The following is a 21,750-nucleotide window of genomic DNA, read 5'->3' as shown; positions in this document are numbered from 1 at the left end:
AAAGGATCTATACCCTGAAAACTACAGAAAACTTCTGAAAGAAATGGAGAAAGACACAAAGAGATGGAAAAGTACTCCATACTCATGGATTGGAAGAATGAATATTGTGAAAATGGCAATGCTACCCAGGGCAATTTACACATTCAGTGCAATCCCTATCAAAATACCACGGACTTTCTTCAGAGAGTTGGAACAAATCATCTTAAGATTTGTGTGGAATCAGAAAAGACCCCGAATAGCCAGGGGAATATTGAAAAAGAAAACCATAGCTGGAGGCATCACAATGCCAGATTTCAGGTTGTACTACAAAGCTGTGGTCATCAAGACAGTGTGGTACTGGCACAAAAACAGACACATAGATCAATGGAACAGAACAGAGAACCCAGAAATGGGCCCTCAACTCTATGGTCAACTAATATTCGACAAAGCAGGAAAGACTATCCACTGGAAAAAGGTCAGTCTCCTCAATAAATGGTGCTGGGAAAATTGGATAGCCACATGCAGAAGAATGAAACTAGACTCTTACACCATTGACAAAGATAAACTCAAAATGGATGAAAGAACTAAATGTGAGACAAGAATCCATCAAAATGCTAGAGGCAACACCCTTTTGAACTTGGCCACAGCAACTTCTTACAAGTTCTTACAATCTATGAAGGCAAGGGAAACAAAAGCAAAAATGAATTATTGGGACTTCATCAAGATAAAAAGCTTCTGCACAGCAAAAGAAACCATCAACAAAACTCAAAGACAACCTACAGAATGGGAGAAGATATTTGCAAATGACATATCAGATAAAGGGCTGGTATCCAAAGTCTATACAGAACTTATTAAACTCAACACCCAAGAAACAAACAATCCAATCATGAAATGGGCAGAAGACATAAACAGAAATTCCACCAAAGAAGACATACACATGGCCAACAAGCACATGAGAAAATGCTCTGCATCCCTTGCCATCAGGGAAATACAAATCAAAACCACAATGAGGGACGCTTGGATGGCTCAGCAGTTGAGCACCTGCCCCTGGCTCAGGTTGTGATCCGTGGTCTCAGGATCGAGTCCCACATTAGGCTCCCTGCCTGGAGCCTGCTTCTCCCTCTGTCTATGTCTCTGCCTTTCTCTCTCTGTGTCTTTCATCAGTAAATAAATAAAATCTTTAAAAAAAAACAAGAGAAATACACCACAATGAGATACCACCTCACACCAAAGAGAATGGTGAAAATTAACAAGACAGGAAACAACAAATGTTGGAGAGGATGTGGAGAAAGGGGAACCCTCTTGCACTGTTGGTGGGAATGTGAACTGGTGCAGCCGCTCTGGAAAACTGTGTGGAGGTTCCTCAAAGAGTTAAAAATAGAACTACCCTACGACCCAGCAATTGCACTGCTCAGAATTTACCCCAAAGTTACAGATGTAGTGAAATGGCAGGACACCTGCACCCCAATGTTTATAGAAACAATGTCCACAATAGCCAAACTGTGGAAGGAGCCTCGGTGTCCATTGAAAGATGAATGGATCAAGAAGCTGTGGTCAATGTATACAATGGAATATTACTCAGCCATTAGAAATGACAAATACCCACCATTTGCTTCAATGTGGAATGAACTGGAGGGTATTATGCTGAGTGAAGTAAGTCCATTGGAGAAGGACAAACATTATATGGTCTCATTCATTCGGGGAATATAAAAAGTAGTGAAAGGGAATAAAGGGGAAAGGAGAGAAAATGAGTGGGAAATATCAGTGAAGGTGATAGAACATGAGAGACTCCTACCTCTGGGAAACGAGGGGTAGTGGAAAGGGAAGTGGGCGGCGGGTTGGGGTGATTGTGTGACGGGCACTGAGGGAGGCACTTGACTGCATGAGCATTGGGTGTTATACTATATGTTGGCAAATCAAACTCCAATAAAAAATATGCAAAAAAAAACTCAGAAAAAAAAGAAAATGCCTCCAATATCAAAAATAAAAATTAAATCATGTCCCTAAAATGGTACAGGATAATCACTGTTAATCACTCCCCTGCTGTCAGGACAACCCCACTGTTATATCCTATCACTGTAAAGGTTAAACTTCATTTTCACTCTATTAGCCATCCTGTTGCAGCATGCCTCTGAGCTCCATAACTAGTTTCAGTTTGAAGTATCTCTATTCACAGTTTGTTTCCTCCCTGATTAAAATACTGATATCAAGTAAAATTCTCTGAATTTCCTTTTGATACTTTGCATATCAAAAAACTTAAATATTCCAAGGTGACTATTTAGAGAGGAAAACATGAGCTGAGCCATAATTGTTAGTGTGGGGGTTATTAAAAATCAGTGCATTGTGATCAAATCTCTTGTCCATTTCAGTGGGACAGTTTAATTTTATAAATATGTGCTGAATGTTCTTTATGTGCTGACATGATACAAATGCATATGACAGAGTCGCTGTCTGAACTTCAGTTCTCTTAGAGTCCGGTGAGAGATATAACTAAACAAATGGTTTCCCACTCTCAAAACTTGCAGGTGTTTCCTCAAATTGCAAATCTTTACCAAGTATTTGTTAGTGTTTATTTCTTTAGCACTTTCCAGTCTACAGAAACCTCATGTGCTTCCAAGGTGCTACCACACTATAAATATGGAAGCCATGACCTGGGAAGAGGAGGGGACTGCTGATCATTACTTGGGCAATAAGTGGAGGAAGATTATTACCTACCTATTAATAGCTTTTCAAACTACTTATAGCAAGCTTGAGCTTCTATTCTGCTGTCCTGTCCCCCAAGTTAGAAAGTGATAGATGGCTCATCAGGGATCCCTGGGTGGCTCAGCGGTTTAGCGCCTGCCTTTGACCCAGGGCGTGATCCTGAAGTCCCGGGATCGAGTCCCACATCAGGCTCCCTGCATGGAGCCTGCTTCTCCCTTTGCCTGTGTCTCTGCCTCTCTCTCTCTTAGTCTGTGTCTCTCATGAATAAATAAATAAAATATTAAAAAAAGAAAGTGATAGATGGAAGAAGATAGGATGCATTATTATAGGAGCCCACAGGAAGGAGGGAGGACTTGATTGGGAGCAACCAGAGAAGATGTCATAGAATGAGCCTAGAATGATGAATGATGAGTGGGAGCTGGGGCTGACCCAGGTGGAGAGAATAAACAAGGATTCTAGAATGTGCTTCTCCATCTCTAGGCTCATTATCTTCTTATGGATACACTTTTCTTTTTTCCTCTCTGCATGTACTATATTCTCATAATACCAAATACTTATTTTTCCTACAATACCAACTCCTGGCCATTCCCTAAACACACCTTGTTTTCTCAATGCCTTCTTCACAGTCATAAATGCCTATTTATCTTTTATCAGTAGAATAATTTCTTCTGTGAAGCTTCCCCTTCACTTCCCCCACCATTCCCTTGCCCCAGGAAGGAAGACTATGGGCCTCTTTCTAGCTTCACATACCAACAAGGAAAGAGATAGAAGCCAGGCAGATCTGCGAAAGACCATGTTAGGAATTTGCAGAGTGCTGAGGTATGTTAAGCTGAGTGAAAATAGGGAGGGGAAAGTAGGAGGAGACATCTGGTGGTAGCGGCATTTAGTGGGGCAGCCCCGTGGCTCAGCGGTTTAGCTCCACCTTCAGCCCAGGGTGTGATCCTGGGGACCCCGGATAGAGTCCCATGTGGGGCTCCCTGCATGGAGCCTGCTTCTCCCTCTGCCTGTGTGTGTGTGTGTGTGTGTGTGTGTGTGTGTCATGAATAAATAAATAAAATCTTAAAAAAAGATTGAGGACAGGGAGTGGATGAGGTGAGAGAAAAGAAGTGAGTCTAACATAACTCTGAGATTTTGATCCTGGCTGATTTAGGGCAGTTGTCAGCAAATTTGTTCTAAATATTTTAGACTTTGTGGGCCATAGAGTTTCTGTCACAACTACTCAACTCTGCCACAGTGGCACAAAAGCAGCCACAGACCATATACAGATGATGTGTAATAAATCTCTATTAACAGAAACAGGTGATGGGCTGAATTTGTGCTGTGGGCTGTCGTTTGCAAACCTGCCTGAGAGGATGGTGGCTCCTTCGTCATAAATTGAGGCTCTAAGAGCTGAGGTCTGCGGATGAGGGAAAACTGGCAGGGGTGGGGCTTAATTAAACTTGGATGTGCTGAGTCTGAGATGCTGGCAAGCTCTCCATGTGAAGGGGTCCAGTAGGCAGTTTGGAACAGATAGTTGTTGGAAAAATCAAGATGGGCACAGGCTAACATATGAGTTTTGCTTTGAATTAATTTCTATAGGAGTATAATCTACATAAAACATTTAAAAGATATGAAGTTATGCTTGTTCCAGTTTCCAAAATTCAAGGAGCACAGCTAACTTTCATTTAAAGAAGGCCTGCAGTTTGAAACGAGTACATAAAGAATCAGGGGGCTCCCTCAATGTCATTGACTGGTCAACATAGGACCCTAAAATATTAAGTCTCCTGTGGCAACTTGAAAACAAACCAAATAAAGAACCAAACATTCTCTTTCCCCTATATCCTCTATCTTTGCTGGCAGTACCCTAAGCTAGAGTCATAGGGATTATCTGAGCTTTCTCATTCTCCCTTAGGACCCTCCCCTTCTATTCATCTGGATTATTCCATGTTTTTAGTGTTTCAGATGCTGATCTTTCTTATTTATTGCTGCTTTGAGGCCCTCATCGGTTTTTTTTTAAAAGATTTTATTTATTAATTCATCAGAGACACACAGAGAGAGGCAGGCTCCCTGTAAGGAGCTTGATGTGGGACTCGATCCTCTGGCCCTGGGATCACGCCTTGAGCCAAAGGCAGATGTTCAACCGCTGAGCCACCCAGGTGCCCCTGTCATCAGTTTTTGACTCAATCACTACAATATTCATTTTAACTTTTCTCCCAATCCTTGACCTTACTCTATACTACTACTAATATAATATTATATATTATAATAATCCTGATACTAATCCTCTCTCTTGCATTCTTTGTGCTGTGTTTATCATTGATTTCAGAGATGCATTTGGAGAATTTGGGCTTCCCTTCTCTACAGGACACGACTGGTCCAAAGAATCTGGTTCCAAAGGAAGAAGTCTTTTATTAGGGAACACAGGTACCTCCTGGTCGCTTTTGTTTCCTTGTACCAAGACCACCAGTTAGCAAGGAAAAAGCACCATCCTAACAGAGGTAATTGACCCTAATGATCAGGAGACAGTAGGGCTGTTGTACACACACATGGTAGCAGGGGGATATATTTGGTACCCAGATGATTTACTATGGTGTTGCTTGATTCTCTCCTAATTTTTATAGTAAACAGACAAGTGCAGAAACCAGGTTCTCTACTGTCCAACTATGAAAGTAAATGGACAAGTACAGAAGCCCTATTTTTTAGAAAGTATGGGGTTCTAAAACTTGTCAGAGTCCCCCCTCAGATAAGCCCCTTAGACTATCAGAGGTAATACGTAAGAGTGAGAATAATCTAGAATGTGTAGTCAAGCAAAAAGATGCTAAGCATTAGTTGCAGTCCTGAGACTAGCTGGAATCATGGAGGCTTCAGTTCATTCTGCTAACTTTCCATGTGGAAGTCTTCTCTAGTAAAAAGACCAACTAGAATCCTGGAAGAGTTCTTCTCAGATGGGACAAAGCAAGCAGATCTGAGTGACCCAAGGAATAAACTCCAGTGGATGCTGAGGTGCACAGCCCTGGTGCCCTCTTCAGGACCAAGGCACCTATGCTCCTGCCTGTCAGCATTGTTGCCTGCTGACTGCTCCAGGCTGAGGCCCTCCTCAGGTTATACCGTATAAAGGCCTAGCCTCTGCTTTAATTTGGGACATAGCTAAAGAACTAAACCAGTCCCAGAGCTACATGTGGGAGTGGCCAATCACTCTGCTGCAAATGCATCACGGTTCAACTTCTCCCCCTGCCCAGTCCTCCTCCCTCACTCCCTTTGTAAGTACTGTCACTGCAAATCTCCATCTCAGAGTCTGTTCCCCTGGGATCCCAACGTATGATATCAACATTATCACATTTTCCAAGTGGATAACCAGGGAGGTATCATTTCAAGTCTTGGACTCGAGTAAGCACATTTTTTATTAACGAAAATTGTGCTCTTGATTCTTTTGAGGTTCAGGATATAAAAGCTTACTATCTACTGCAGCCCTGCTGCTCACAGGCCGGCCAGTTCAGCCACTGATCATGGCTTTTCTTCGGGCACATCATTTAAGTACTGTGGTCTCATTTTACAACCAGCCAGGAAATTGAGCCCAAATTCTAGACTGGAGACCTTTGAAAATCATGTTAAAGTCATATTAATTCAATTTCTGTTACTTTGGTTATATTTTATGATATATTTCAAACTGTCACTTTTTAATCTTCCTGATTTTCATTGTTTATTAAAAGATGAATGATGTACTATAACCCAATTGAATCAACTGGACCAAATATGTGAGATGAAAGCTATGTAATGTTGAAAAGGCTGCCGACCAAATAAAATTTTCCAGGATACAAAACAAGTAGATTAAGGAAGTCAGTGTTCTGCCTCATGGTCACTTGACTGCGATATCAGTGATGAAGATAAATGGAGTCTGAAATTGTGTCCATGTTATGTATTCAGTCAACACATCCTAAAGTGGAGGAAATGTACTCACAAGGTCAATATGGCCCTTGGCATTTGTACAGGTGGCAGAACAGTTTAACATCCAAAATACTAGCTATAAGATAGCACAAAAACTCACTTAGGCCTCTAGCACCTACATCTAGTATTTAGGAGACTGATTTGAGTTACATGCTCAGTCCATTGATTTTACATTATATCCAAACCTTGTAAGGTTCTGTATTTCTTTGGTAAGATTTTCTGTTAGTGTATAATTTAGAACTTTGGAGCTGTCTTACATTATAATTATTGGCTGAATTGCTTGCCCTGCCTTCTGGATTGTAAACTATCTGTGCTCAGGAATGGTGGTTCATTCTTTTTTTATATATATCTTCTGCACAGGGATTTGCAGGCAGCGTGTTAGCAATAGGTGATCTGGATTTACTTAGGGCTGGGAGAGCATTCAGAATTCAAGTAGGTGAAACTTCTCATTTTTAAGATGAAGAAAATGAATCTTTGAGCAGTAGGAAGTATTTTTTTTTTTGTGGAAGAGCTAACTGAGGCAAACCATATAATATGTACTAAGTAAAATGAGAAAATGTAAGGACTCAAATGTACTTTATTCCCTGTTTTTATGCAATTACTTCCACCTGATTAGAAAGTAAATTGCCCATAATTAATTAAGTAACCCTACCTGTTAAAAACACCTTATTTCACAGGATGGCTTCTTAAGATTATAAATTTTGACTGCTAGGGCAGCCCCGGTGGCGCAGTGGTTTAGCGCTGCCTGCAGCCTGGGGTTTGATCCTGGGGACCCTGGATCGAGTCCCATGTCGGGCTCCCTGCATGGAGTCTGTCTCTCTCTCTGTATTTCTATGAATAAATAAATAAAATCTTTAAAAAATTTTTTGACTGATAAACTTCCATTTCCTAAATATTTTTTCTTTTTTTTTTCAGTAGAAGGTACAATATCATAGGCTCATCTACAAAAAGTGAAAATTTGATAATTTCTTACTTCTTCAAAGTATCTGCAGACCAAATTACCTTCTAAACCTCAAAATCCTACATATTCATAAAATATGTTGCTAATCTTATTTCTGAGGTTTTTTTGTTAGTTAGCAGTTATAAATATTAGGTGAACCATTTTCAAAATATTATAATATCAGTCTTCATAGCAATTGCTTAGGTGATATATTGTGATAAAATTTAGTTACCTGCTTTCCTGGACACAGTTATATTTCACCCTCCATTAGGTGTTTGCCTTGTCAGGTATCAAATAAAATTCTAGAACAAATTAATGAATCATAAGCTTAGAGCCAGGGCTGGCTTCATGGGCATGAGACCTCCACATTTGTATAGAGCCCCCAACTTAGAAGGGCTACGTGCTGTTTTTTTTTTTGTTTTAAAGATTTTATTTATTTATTCATGAGAGACAGATAGAGAGAGGCCGAGACACAGGCAGAGGGAGAAACAGGCTCCATGCAGGGAGCCCGATGTGGGACTCGATTCCGGGTCTCCAGGATCACACCCTGGGCCAAAGGCGGCGCTAAACCGCTGAGCTACCCGGACTGCCCTATGTGCTGGTTTTAATGCTTAAAAATTCTTAAGAATCCTCTAACAAGGGCCCTGCATTTTCATTTTGTGCTAGTCCCCACAAATTAAGTAGCCAATCTTAGAAGTAATTTGGAACACTACCAAATTCTTATATTTCCTTCACAATTCTAATAAATATTAAAAATATTTCTTTTGTAAACCTTTAATTATAGAAAGGTTGAGAATTGTCTCTAAAACTCAAAAAAACCCACTTTTTTTCTGAGTTAAATGCATTCAACTACTTTTCTATCTTTGTTGCTATAAAAGTGAATCATTTTATTGTTGGAGGACCTTGGGTGTATGGGTTAAAATCCTAGGTTTAAAGATATATAAAACAGGACAAGTTTTTCTGGAATGGCTAGTGGACTTTATGTGTCTAGAAGCCAAATCTATCCCATTCACAACTGATTCCCTGGAGTTTTGTGCAGTGCATGGCATGTAGTAAGAATAATTGCTCTTCTAACCAAATCCGGACTTTTATGGCTTTAATTTTTAATATCTTCTTTTTCTTATTATTAAATGTAGAAAATAAAAATGAATTGATATTGCTGGTTACCTGGGACCTGATTAAATGAGGTTTTAGTGAATATGGTGCCAATTATTGGCATATGTAACAAATATGTTGAATTGGCAGATTTTTGTACAGAAATTCTTAGACTAAAGGTTTGGGAATAGAGGAATGAGATTTGGAAAACATGGAGGGAGTATAGGGAAACGAAAGAAGTAAATTTATAATGCTCAGAAAACTAAGTCCTTGAAACCACCATATAATTTAAGACTCAAATGAAATTAGCTCAATCACATGTACATCAAGAGACTCAACTTCCTTTCAATTCTCTCCAGGGATTCCTTGAAAGAGAGGAGGGAGTTTCTTGGAGTTGCTTGATCCTGAGTTCCTGTTTCTGCTAAATCAATTGAGTTTGAAAATTACCTTGCCTTGTTCCTCAAATACTATCTTTTCCATATCGTGGCTGCTTCTGTGGGAACCTACATGAGTGGTAACATATTTTTATAAAGATTTAGGATATGGGAAGGATTATACTTCTTACAAACACTTTGAATTTAATATCAACGAGTTCCCATTCTTAAATGTCCATCTGCATTCCTAACAATGGGAATTTCTCACTGAATAACATTTCTCCTTGGGTTCTAGTCACCTGTCATGTCACTCTGTTCCCTCCTTCTATAATCCATGCTTATTTCCACCACTCTCTTCTCTCACTACTTATCCCATTTCCTTTCATTCTATATCCACATATCTATAATTTCAAGTTAGTTTTGTAAATATAGAAAGTTCTCTCCAAGATGGGAACTGTGGTAAAAACAGAGAAAAAAAAGACTACAAAATACATACTTACAATTCTATTTATATTTACCCTAAATAAAAATAGGATAGTACACACAGTTCTTTGACTTGGTCTGCTTCTTTAAACATCTCTTCACTCCTTCCATATCCTTCACCTTTCTATTACATTTCTCCTAATCATAGATGAAAAAACTGATGTGGTCAAAAAAAATTATGAGAAATTTTATTTTCACATTATAGCATAACAAAATCATGTTTTTCAAATCATACAGATGTTTATTAATAATAAATTCATAATAGTCAATTAATAAAGGTTTTCAGAGTTAAAGATTCTGGTTTATTTTTTTGCCCACTCCTATTTTATTTTATTTTATTTACTTCATTTGTTAAACCACTTTATTGAGTTATGAATGACATACAAAAAGCTGCACATATTTAATGTATACAATGTGATGAGTTTGGAGGTGAGTATATGCCCAAGTAAGTATATCACCACAATCTATGCCATCGACTTATCCAGCATCTCCAAAAGTTTCTTCCTGTATTCTTTTTATATTATTATGCTGTATGTGATTAGAACACTTAACATAAAATCTACCCTCTTAGCAAATTTTTAAAACTATAATGCAATATTTTTAACTATTGGCACTATGCTGTACAGTAGATCTCCAGGATTTATTTATCTTGTATAACTAAACTTTAGTACCCTTTGATGAATAATAGCTCCCCTCCCCTCTCCCCTCAACCCAGCCCTGGCAGCCATCATTATACTATGCTACTATCAGTGTTACTATCAGTTTGACTATTTTAGATTCCTCACATAAGTGGTATCATGTACTCTTTGTCTTTCTGTGTTCTGGGTTATTTCACGTGGCATAATGTCCTCCAAATTCATCCATGTTGCTGCAAAGGGCAAGATAACCATTTTGTTGAGAGATTTTATCATGAATAGATGAATGGATGCAGGATGCATGGATGCGGGAAAACATTTTTCAAATGTTTTTTTCCTGCATCTATTAAAATGATCATATGATTTTAATTCTTTATTCTGTTAATGTGGTATATCACATCTATTGGTTTGCCTATGCTGAACCATTCTTGCTTCTCAAGGATAAATCCCACTTGATCGTGTGTAATTCTTTTTAATGTGCTATTGAATTCAGTTTGCTATTATTTTGTTGAGGATTTTTACATTAGAGATATTGGCCTGTAGTTTTCTTTTCTTGCGGTGTCTCTGTCTGGTTTCAGTATTTGGTGATGCTGACCTGACAAAATGACTTTAGAAGTATTCTCTCTTCTAATTTTTTAGGAAAGTTTTAAAAGGATTGATATTAATTCTTTTCTAAATATTTGTTTTAATTCACATATGAAGCCCTTTGGTTTTGAGTTTTTCTTTTTGGGAGGTTTTGATTACTGCTTCAATATCCTTGTTTATTATTGGTCTTTTTAAAAGTATTTATTTATTCACGACAGAGGCAGAGGGAGAAGCAGGCTCACTGTGGAAGCCTGATGCAGGACTTGATCCCAGGACCCTGTGATCACAACCTGAGCCAAAGGCAGACACTCAGCCACTGAGCCACTCAGGCACCCCATTTATATTGCCCTTTTCAGCCTTTCTATTTCTTCTTTTGTCAGTCTAGGTAGATCTATGCTTCTAGGAATTCATCCATTTATTCTAAGGTGTCCAATTTATTTGTGTGTCATTATTCATAATAGTATTTTATGATTGTTTTTATTTGTGTCATCAGCTATGTTTCCTCTTTCATTTCTGATTTTCTTTATTTAAGTCTTCTCTGTTCTTTTCTTGATCAGTCTAGCTTAAAGCTTGTTGGTATTGCTTATCTTCTTTAAAAACCAACTTTTAGCTTCATTGATTTTGTAGTTGTTGTTCTCTACTTCATTTATTCCTGTTCTAATCTTCATCATTTCCTTCCTTCTGTTAACTTTGGAAGGGAGGGACACCCAGAAAAAAAATTGTTTGAAGATGATTTATAAAATGGGAAATTAGTGGCATATGAATTGTATGTTCTTTGGAGGGTGAGGCCATTTTGTAATTTGTGAAAATCCAACAGGCAATTTGTGCTGTCAGTTCCCTAAAATAGTTTTAAAAAGAAAAACTGGCAGTATTTAACCAAGTATAATCTTTTCTGAGGAAGTACTCCAATCCCACTCTTACCCAGTGACAGTTTCTGGCTCTGTGAATGTTTAGGCAGATGAAGAGGGAGCCACAATGACACAATAAATTAATACACTTCCAAGAGACTCTTGTGAAATACTAAAGTATCCTTCCAAACCAGAAGGGCTACTTACACATTATTCATGTCAATAAGAGGATTTAATTTTTGAATCTTTTTTGAGGATCCAGAGGGATACCTCATGAATTATATTTCATGAAATAAGAAAGATTAATTCAGTTCTAATGGTTTTCATATGGCCAAGTGAAGCATTTTTAAATTTGGCAACAATCTGTAAAATATTATAATGCTCGTACTTGGATGATGATCAGTAATTAGAAGGGAAGGCAGGAACACATAAGTCTCACCTGAGGAGCTTTTCAAATGAGTAATTTCCCCATCTTCTGCCAGAAATTGTGACCACTATGTCTAGAGATGTGCATGTCTACATGCAATATACATAGCAGATGGTTCTCTTGCAGAAGAGAAGCTCTACCTGGTGTAATCCAAAGAGTATGTACTTTGATTCTCCATTCAATTTTTTAGGTCAATTAACATGATTCCATCCTCTTCTTCAGAGCTACTGATTCAGAACATTCATGGGTGTGACCCCCAAAAGAGATCATTTAAAAATGCTCCCTGAGGCATTAAAATAATCCATTAGTTTCCTAATGAATTTGGGATCCAGTGCCCCAGAGCATTGTTTGTCAAGCTTGGCTCAAGAATCACTTGTATCAGCACCACCTGTGAACTAGATAAAATGTAGATTTTTGGGTTCCATCTTAAGTTCATGTACTCTGAGATGAAGCCTATAAAAAGACATTTTTTAACTAGCTTTGTCCCTGATGTTTGAGAATACCCTGGAAAACTAAGTTTGTTCCTGGTAAAGCAATGAAAAATCAAAGCTAAGGTATAATCAGTTATAGGACTGGTTGTCCTATAAAGCATGGCAAAGACTCATATCAGGCAGAGCATGAAAACCAGCAGGATGCCAAGTTCATATTAGGTGGGTATGAGAGAGATGGGCTTAGTCAATAGTTTGTAATAGGGTGCCTGGGTGGCCCAATCCATTAAGTGTCCAACTGTTGATTTTGGCTCAGGTCACAATCTCAGGGTCACGAGATCAAGCCCCACATTGGCTCCATGCTGGGTGTGGAGTCTGCTTAAGATTATCTCTCCTCCCTCTGCCCCTCCCCCCTCCAAAAAGTAGTCTGTAATAAAAGAAATAAGGGGAAAATGGTAAGAATCAGCAAGAAGCATTCACAAGAGAACACAGAAGTCTCTCTAGGGAGTTCCAATGGCTGCAGTCTTAGCAGAAGGATGAATTCAAAAGCTGCAGAGCTCACCCTCAGAGTCAAGAGTTTAGTTATAGGATAATACAATGAATGTTTTGAGACATCTTAATCGATTGTCTTAATCAGGGCTCTTTGGTTTGGAAAGTAGAGACATTCAGACTAGTTTAAACAAAGGAAGTTTACTATAAGAATGTTCATAAAGTGAAAACCAGATGAAATCTACAAAAATGCAAGTGCTCAATGTTAGAGATGGAGGCATTTCTGGATTGAAGGAGGCTAGATACCTACAAACAGAAACTTAAAGACTGTCATTCTGGTGCCCTGCCATTAGCAACACTCAGCTGCTCTCCACCTGTATGAAATATTCTAGGTTTTCTGCTTTAAAATTAATATTTTTTCTTTGATTTCCATTCAGTTTTTCCAAACTGGGCTCTAACTGGCTGAGCCAATTGTTGGTGTGTTTTTCTCCAAGTTGGCCAATTGTGGATTAGAATATCAAAACTGGTCTAATCATTGTGGTGGCAGAAGATGGGGATGGAGTTGGAGATCAGGCCTACACACGAAAATGGCTACTTTGGAAGCAAGTGGTGCTGGGAGAGACAGATTCCTTTAAAACACAGAAGGTAGGCATGGCTGGGTGGCTCAGTGCTTGAGTGTCTGCTTTTGGCTCAGGTCATGATTCCGAGGTCCTAGGATCGAGTCCCACATTGGGCTCCTGGAGGGGAGCCTCTCCCTCTGCCTATGTTTCTGCCTCTGTGTGTGTGTGTCATGAATAAACAAATAATCTTAAAAAAAAAAAAGGTGGGCTCTGCAGACGGGCAGAGTAATCATGTTTTGGACTTCCTCTTTTTACTTGAATCACTTAATGTCAGTGTCAGTTTTCACTTGGGAACCTGATAATTTTGCTTGACTTTTCATGTTAGGGCATTGAGAAAAACAGACAGACAAGCTGGCTAAGAACTCAGGGAAAAAAACTGGAACCCTGATATCTGGATAAGACACTGATGATCGAGATTCAGAAAGACAGAGCCAACCCACTGTTTTGGCCCGTATGTCAATAAACTTGTGTACCTTAGGATTAGGTCTGCACAAATAATTTGATAGAGTTTTTAAAAATTATTGTTGTTATTATTTATTTATTTATTAGACAGAGAATGAGAGAGTGCTAATTAGTGGGGGAGGGGCAGAGGGAGAGGGAGAGAGACTATGAAGCAGCCTCCATGCCCCACCGTGGACACCGACATGGGGTTCAATCTCACGGCACTGACATTATGACCTGAACTGAAATCCAGAGTTGGACACTTAATGGACTGAACCACTCAGATGCCCTACAACACAATAGGTTTTTACCTTCCTTACTTTTTATTTTATTCTTCTCTGAATTCAGATAAGTGTGTGAGACTTCAGACTATGCTTCAGTACCCTTCTGACAACTGGCCTTGAGATTTCAAATCTTGCTAAAATTACAATGACTTTTTTATGGATATATTTCAGTAGATCTATATAACTTTCTCTTTGCTTTGGTAGCTGGTTGGAAAAAGTCTATGTCATATCAGCAATTCTTATATCTCAGTATGAAGATTTTTTTTCTGCTCATATTCTACAGTGAATTCTTCTGAGATTTAGCAAAGACCAATTTTATTTAGACTTGTGAAAATGTGAAGATATTCCACCCTCTAGTCTTCTCTTACGACAATTTTCCACTTCTTCCATCATGAGAAATCCTAATCCTACATTATTTGTATGCCTTTGAGAAAAATCAGTGCTGGCTTTATGAAACCAAAGAAGAAGAATATGGGGCAGCCCCCATGGCCCAGCGGTTTAGCACCACCTTCCATCCAGGGTGTGATCCTGGAGACCCAGGATCGAGTGCTACATTGGGCTCCCTGCACAGAGCCTGCTTCTCCCTCTGCCTGTCTCTCTCTCTCTCTGTCATGAATAAATAAATAAAATATTTTAAAAAAAGAAGAAGAATTATTAAATGATCTCACATATGTTCAATAATGAAGAAAGGAGAAAATATATCTAAAAGGGCAAAGGTGAAACATCTAGAAGTAAAAACATTGAATCATATGTCCAGAGACCAGAGTCTAGTCCCAACTGTGACATTAACCCCGTCTTCTTGGACAAAGTCACCTAAAACTCCCGAAATATTAAGCATTTACATTGGTTCTATAAACTATATATACATATAATGTATGTATTTATGTGTATATATAAAGAGTATATGTATATACGTGTAGGGGTATATTTTAAAAATAGATGAGAATACCGTGTAATATAGATTACATATATAAAAGATAATATATTACATATATAAAATATATACACAACATATTAAATATATATGTTATATTTAATATATAGTATATATAATTATATGTGTAACACATTGTGTATATATACACAGAAAACTCAAACTTTTTATATAATTTCTTTGTAAGTTCAAGCTCCCTCTTTGGAAGACCCAGAACCATGTGCTAAGGACTTTGTATTTCAGTCAACAGTGTTCATTAATCCAACCACCCATCCATCCATTTAGTGTTCACCAAACTCTAAGGTGCTAGATAGTGAAATGGTAAGGTTTGATATCTGAAGGGAGAGGAAATAAATAACTCCAATTCTGTTTTGCTTTTGTTTGTTTGTTTCTTCATTATTTTAAGTCCAGTTTTCATTTTATGGAAGGAATTGAGGCAATGTGTCTCTTAAAGGAAGTAGCATGTATCCTTATCTATCCCCAAGAATTCGTGGGGTACTCAGTAAGTAGTTTAAAGCATGAATATACGAACACATGTGTGAATGTACTTCAGAGCCACAATGCTAGAAATTTCTCTATGATATATGCCCTTTGAATAACTCTTGTCTAAGGTTACTATGAAAAATAAAACCAGGGACTTGAAAAATGGAATATGTCTCATTTCTCATTTGTTCAAACTTAGTATGTTTGTGCAGTGGAGGACAATGGAGAGAGGAGAAAGGAGAGGAAAATGAAGATAGGGAGTAATTGAGAAAACATTTTGGAATGTTGTATGCATGGTCAAAAGAGGTCAAAATGTTGTATGCATGGTCAAAAGAGGTTAAGAGTTCTACATCCAGATGATGCATCAGAGTGGCATTACCACTAGCTCTCCCAAGCCTTCCACCTCCCTCACTTCAAATCTAAATCTCTTCTCTTTTAAGAATAATGAAAATGTTGTAGTGATGACATGGATGAAAACTAATCCAGTTGAAATATCAATTTTGTAAAGGCAATTTAGAAATAAAAATAATTCTATCCAAATTCCTCATTCCTGTGGCTAGTCAAACTTTCCTTAGGTTTAATAGTAAATGAGAGAGCAATATTTATAGTTGACTTTGTCATTGTGGGAACACATGCAACCTCAGCCCAAAGGGATGCTCAGACTTCAGAGACAAGCTGGGAAAGAAAAGAGCATATGTTAGGACAAGCTGCCATAAGACAACTGGAGAGAAATGTAAACCAGGCTACTGTGGTTGTCTTTGCAAAGGCAGTTAGCTTTTAGGTCATTTTTATTGCAACCAGTATCCAGTTATGGTGACATGGCCATGGAAGTTTAATGACCAAGCACTGCCACTCTATTTTGTTATTATTACCTAAATATTATATAGTGGGTTTTTAAAAATGTTATTTATTTATTCACGAGAGACACAGACAGAGAGAGGCAGGGACATAGATAGAGGGAGAAGCAGGCTCCCTGGAGGGAGCCCTATGAGGGACTTGATCCTCGGATTTGGGGATCATGCTTTGAGCCCAAGGCAGATGCTCAACCACTGAGCCACCCAGGCTTCCCCAAACCACGCTGTTTGAATCTGCTTCTTATGAATTACTTAATCACACTGTGCCTCAAAAGATGGAGCTTTTATTATCTATCTCATGGTATTGAGAGGATCAAAAGGGCTATCTCTAAAATATCTAGAACAATTCTTTGCTCCTTTGGCTCAATGTGAAGAATCAAATGTTAACAATCAAAAGAGAAGAGTACATTTCTTGGCACAGATAGAAATTTGAAAAGAAATGAGACTTGCTTTTCAGGATTAGGGGTATGCAGTCTTGCATCATGTACCAGTTTGAATTAAGACTGAATTAAGAGTGAGCTAAGTCATATCCCAAATTTAAGATCATGACTTAATAATTCAAGCCAAATTCGTGGAAGATCATGTTATCTTTCACGTAATCAAGCATTAAATATCCTTTAAAATATGTAAGGATCAGCAGTGATGATACCCTATATAGCTACAGTCCCGTCTCATACTTTAGGCTTTCTTTCTTTTTTTAGGTCTTATGCTTAGGCTATATTGTGATCATTCAGACAGCAAAAAATTCCCACTGATGGAAAAAAATGGCTTGTGGAGTCAATGAAGAGGAACAATGCACATACTTAACGAAACTCATGGTGCCTTCACATGGGACCAATAAATGGCCTTAATCTGCTTGTTCCAGCAGGCCTGGCAGCTATGAAATTAAGTGCTCTGAAAAAAATGAATCGTCATTTCTTTAATCTACAATTCACCAACTTTGTTAGTAAGTTTTGCTTTTTTTTTTCCTCCCCAGAACACAAAAAGAGCAATAACAACAATAATAAAAGGTATTCTTTTCTTAACTGTCCTTTTTTTTTTCCGTACTGTTTTAGCATAATCTGTGGACATTCTCTTTCAACAACTTGTCTAGAGCTCTCAACACTTCCAAGTAATATAACACTCCACACAGAACCTTTGTGTCATCAGGCTGATTTCTTTTCCTTGTTACTGTATTTTCAAATAATTCCATCCCATTCACTGTGTTCCATAGGTGGCTTCTGATTTCTCAGGGCTAGGAATAGGCCCCTAAGGGATAATGGAAGACTCCTGTGACTGGCTGCAAGATTTCCTTTTAACATTGGGCTCTAGACGGGATCTCTGGGTGGCGCAGCAGTTTGGCGCCTGCCTTTGGCCCAGGGCGCGATCCTGGAGACCCGGGATCGAATCCCACGTCAGGCTCCCGGTGCATGGAGCCTGCTTCTCCCTCTGCCTATGTCTCTGCCTCTCTCTCTCTCTCTCTGTTTGACTATCATAAATAATAAAAAAAAAAACATTGGGCTCTAGAGGCTCAAAAATACTTATCATTTGACACAGCAAATGGTCTAGAGAAGATATTTGGCTTTATAATCAGAAAAATGGGTTATTCAGTGCAAGAAGGAGCTACAGCCTTAGATTGGGCATGAAGTTTATTTTCCTTTTTTTTTTTTTTGAGTTTATTTTCTAATTGCTACTGGGAGAGGAGTGAGTATCTGAATAGGGATAAGGAGTTGAGTCCTGCTGCTTTTTTATTGAGTCAGCTGTCAGCAACTTCTTCCAGCTAATGCTATTATACTTGGGAAGTTGTTCTTCATTTTCTGTGGTTTATTTTCTCCTCTCATGACTGTCAAGATAGAACTTTGGAACCTGTGAATTATGTAAATACCATTAGAGAAGATATAGATAATGAAGATTCCGGTATAATCCATCTTCTTAGAAACCACAGAGAAGGGCAATCTGCAACAAGCCAATCTCCATTTCCAGACAAAATGAGGTTCAACTGAAATCTCATTCCAAATTACTGAAATCATCAGTGCAAGAAGATATGCCTGCAGTTCCTACAGCTTTGTCCCTTTAGAATCATTTTGCAGTTTGTATTCACCAAAGGCACACCTGGGCAATATACAGGGGACTGTTTTTAACAGTGCCAAGATTAATAATGCCAAGATTAAAGGTTATAAACATGTAACACTGAATGTTGAAAAGCCACACACAATCTAAGATTTCTGATCAGAAGAAATGTGATGGCCTAGTGAGTCGATTATCAGTTTTACATATATTTTGGTTTGTCTTAAAGGCAGCATAGAGCTCCAGGCAAGTAGAGTGATTTTTCACCAGATAATGCCCATTTTCCTGATTCCTATTATTTCTTCTTCTGTTAGTTGTTCATGTTTTGTTTTTATATTGCTGGTCCCTGGGTGCTAGTGAAGATTAGGAAATAACAGAATTTCTCCTGTAAAAATCCCCCAAATAAATTTAAGAAAATATTCAGAAGATAAATAAGTTATATTTTGAAAATTGATTGGTTAGAACCGAGAAAATAATTCATTTAAGAAATAACGCAGTGATGGCTGGTTGGTCAGTAGCTAGCCCAATCCACATGAACCTACCTTTTATATTTCCAAACCACTTTAGTAGTTCATTCCATCAATAACTGTTTACTGAGTATTTATGATGGGTCAGGCACTGTCCTGAGCACTGAGAATACTACAATGAATGAAAAACTTCCTCTGTCTTTAAAGGGCTTACAGTTTACTGGGGAGACAATAAGTGTCAGACAATTGAGGGATAATAAGTTAAATTATGTTTCAGAGGCAGATTCAAAATCTGGGTATTCTTTTCTTACTTTTATGACATGGCTAATAAAAGTGAGTGTTCATTTCCTGGCCCAAGTTCACTGTTTTTTAGAGAAAATGGAGAACACACTTGTGAGACTGTTATCCTCTGCTGGTGACTTTTGAGAATCATGGAGAATGCAAAAATTACTAGAAGCTCAAGACAGGAAAATAAATACCTTTAGGTTATCAAAAAGAGTAAGATGCAATTTCCATAAAATATAGACTAGATGTGATGTCAATCTTAAGTAAGTTTTTAGGAAACATTAATGAATAGTTTGTAAGCACCTAGAAGTGAAATCAGAGATTACTAGAGTTTCAAAGTGCAATGAAATCCTGTTTTAAGTTAGAAGATTATTTGTTTAACAGAGCAGAGAAATGCACTGGATGGAAATCTAAATTTTACCAAGACACTTGACAAAATTTATCATTATAGCACTGTGCATAAGCAAAATTGGAGTAATATGGTTCTCTTAAAATACAATTCATCCAGTTGAATCATTTAAAAAATAATCAAAGTATCTAAACTAGCAACTGGGCCAATTGCAATTGTTTTGTCCTAGCCAATATTTATGAGGACTTGGAGAAGATACAGAAGGTGTGATCATCCAATTTGTGGTTGAAGAATAGAATGTAGATATTATAAATTCTTTAAACTTAAAAAATAAGCTATCAAAATTTGGAAGTAGGAAGAAGATACCTAATAGTAAGTTGGAGGATACATAATCTTTTTTTTATTTTAAAAATGTTTTAGATCTATCTTATTTTGTATTTTATCTCTGTTGGACCTTACATTTTTATTTTATTTTTTGTTGAAGTATGATTAACATACAGTGTTATGTTAGTTTCAGGTATACAATATAATGATTCGACAATTCTATATATTGCTCATTTTTCATCAAGATAAGTGTACTCTTTCTTAATCACCTTTATCTATTTCACCCATCCTCCTCCCATCTACCTCTCCTCTTTTTTTGTAACCACCAGTTTGTTCTCTGTATTTAAGTCATTTTGTTTGTCTCTTTTTTTCCTTTGTTCATTTGTTTCTTAAATTCCACATGTGAGTGAAATCATATGGTAATTGGTTTTTTTTGGATTTCACTTTGTTAGTTTTTGTTTTTAATTAATGACCTTTTTTAAGTTACAAAAGGATTATTTATTTATTTTTTTAATTTTAATTATTTTTTTTATTGGAGTTCCATTTGCCAACGTATAGCATATCACCCAGTGCTCATCCCATCAAGTGCCCCCCCATGCCCGTCACCCAATCACCCCAGTGCCCATCATCCAGTCAGCCTGACCTTTTTAAAAAGAGTAATTTTAGGTTTACTCTTTTGTAGTGGAGCAGAAAGTACATAGTATTTGCATATACCCCTCCCCCTAACACAGAGTTTCCCATATTTTTAGCATCTTGTATTACTGTGGTCCATTTGTTACAATTTATGAGCCAATACTGATAATTATTAACTAAAGCCCATAATTTACATGAAGGTTCACTCTTGGGTGAACATTCTATGGGTTTGAAGAAATGTATAATGACATGCATCCACCATTATAATATCATATATAATATTTCATTGCTCTAAAAATTCTCTGTCCTCTACCTGTCTATACACACTTCTTTCCTTTTTTTAGAATCTGAATCCCCTGACAAACACTGTCCTTCTTACTAATCCATAATTTCACCTTTTCACATAAAATTTAAATTATTAATTTGATCCTATCTAAAATTGAAACATGTACTAAAAAATTCATACTGCTTCCATCCCTAAGTTTTCATTTCTTTTTAACTTTAGAAAATTATCTTATATAAAGAAATACTTATTTGAAGTTTATGAGTAACTTTAATTTTAAATCGTTTCCTTTTTAGTATTTTTTAAAGATTTTATCTATTTATTTGAGAGAGAGAGCACAGAGGAAAAGACTGATGCAGACTCCTCACCAAGCAGAGAGCCTAAGGTGGGGCTGGATCCCAAGACTCTGAGATCATGACCTGAGCTAAAGGCAGATGCTTAACCAACTGAGCCACCCAGGTGCCCCAATTATTTTCCTTTTTAAAGTTCAATGAAATAGTAAAAGGGACTATAAAGGAAAGGCAGGAAAAATTAGAGAGGAATACAAACCGTGAGAGTCCTAACTCTAGGAAACAAAGGGTTGCAGAAGGGGAGGATGGTGGGTGGATGGGTTAACTGGGTGATGGGTACTAAGGAGAGCACATGATGACATGAGCACAGGGTGTTATACTATATGTTGGCAAATTGAATTTAAATAAAATATTTTAAAAATAAAGTTCAATAAAAATACTTTTATTTTGTTAATTTTAAAAGAATACTCAGGGGATCCCTGGGTGGCGTGGCGGTTTGGCACCTGCCTTTGGCCCAGGGCGTGATCCTGGAGACCCGGGATCGAAT

The sequence above is a fragment of the Nyctereutes procyonoides genome, unplaced genomic scaffold (genome assembly GCF_905146905.1).
Source record: "Nyctereutes procyonoides isolate TBG_1078 unplaced genomic scaffold, NYPRO_anot_genome, whole genome shotgun sequence".
Taxonomy (NCBI): Eukaryota; Metazoa; Chordata; class Mammalia; order Carnivora; family Canidae; genus Nyctereutes; species Nyctereutes procyonoides.
Note: the sequence above shows the minus strand (reverse complement) of the source record.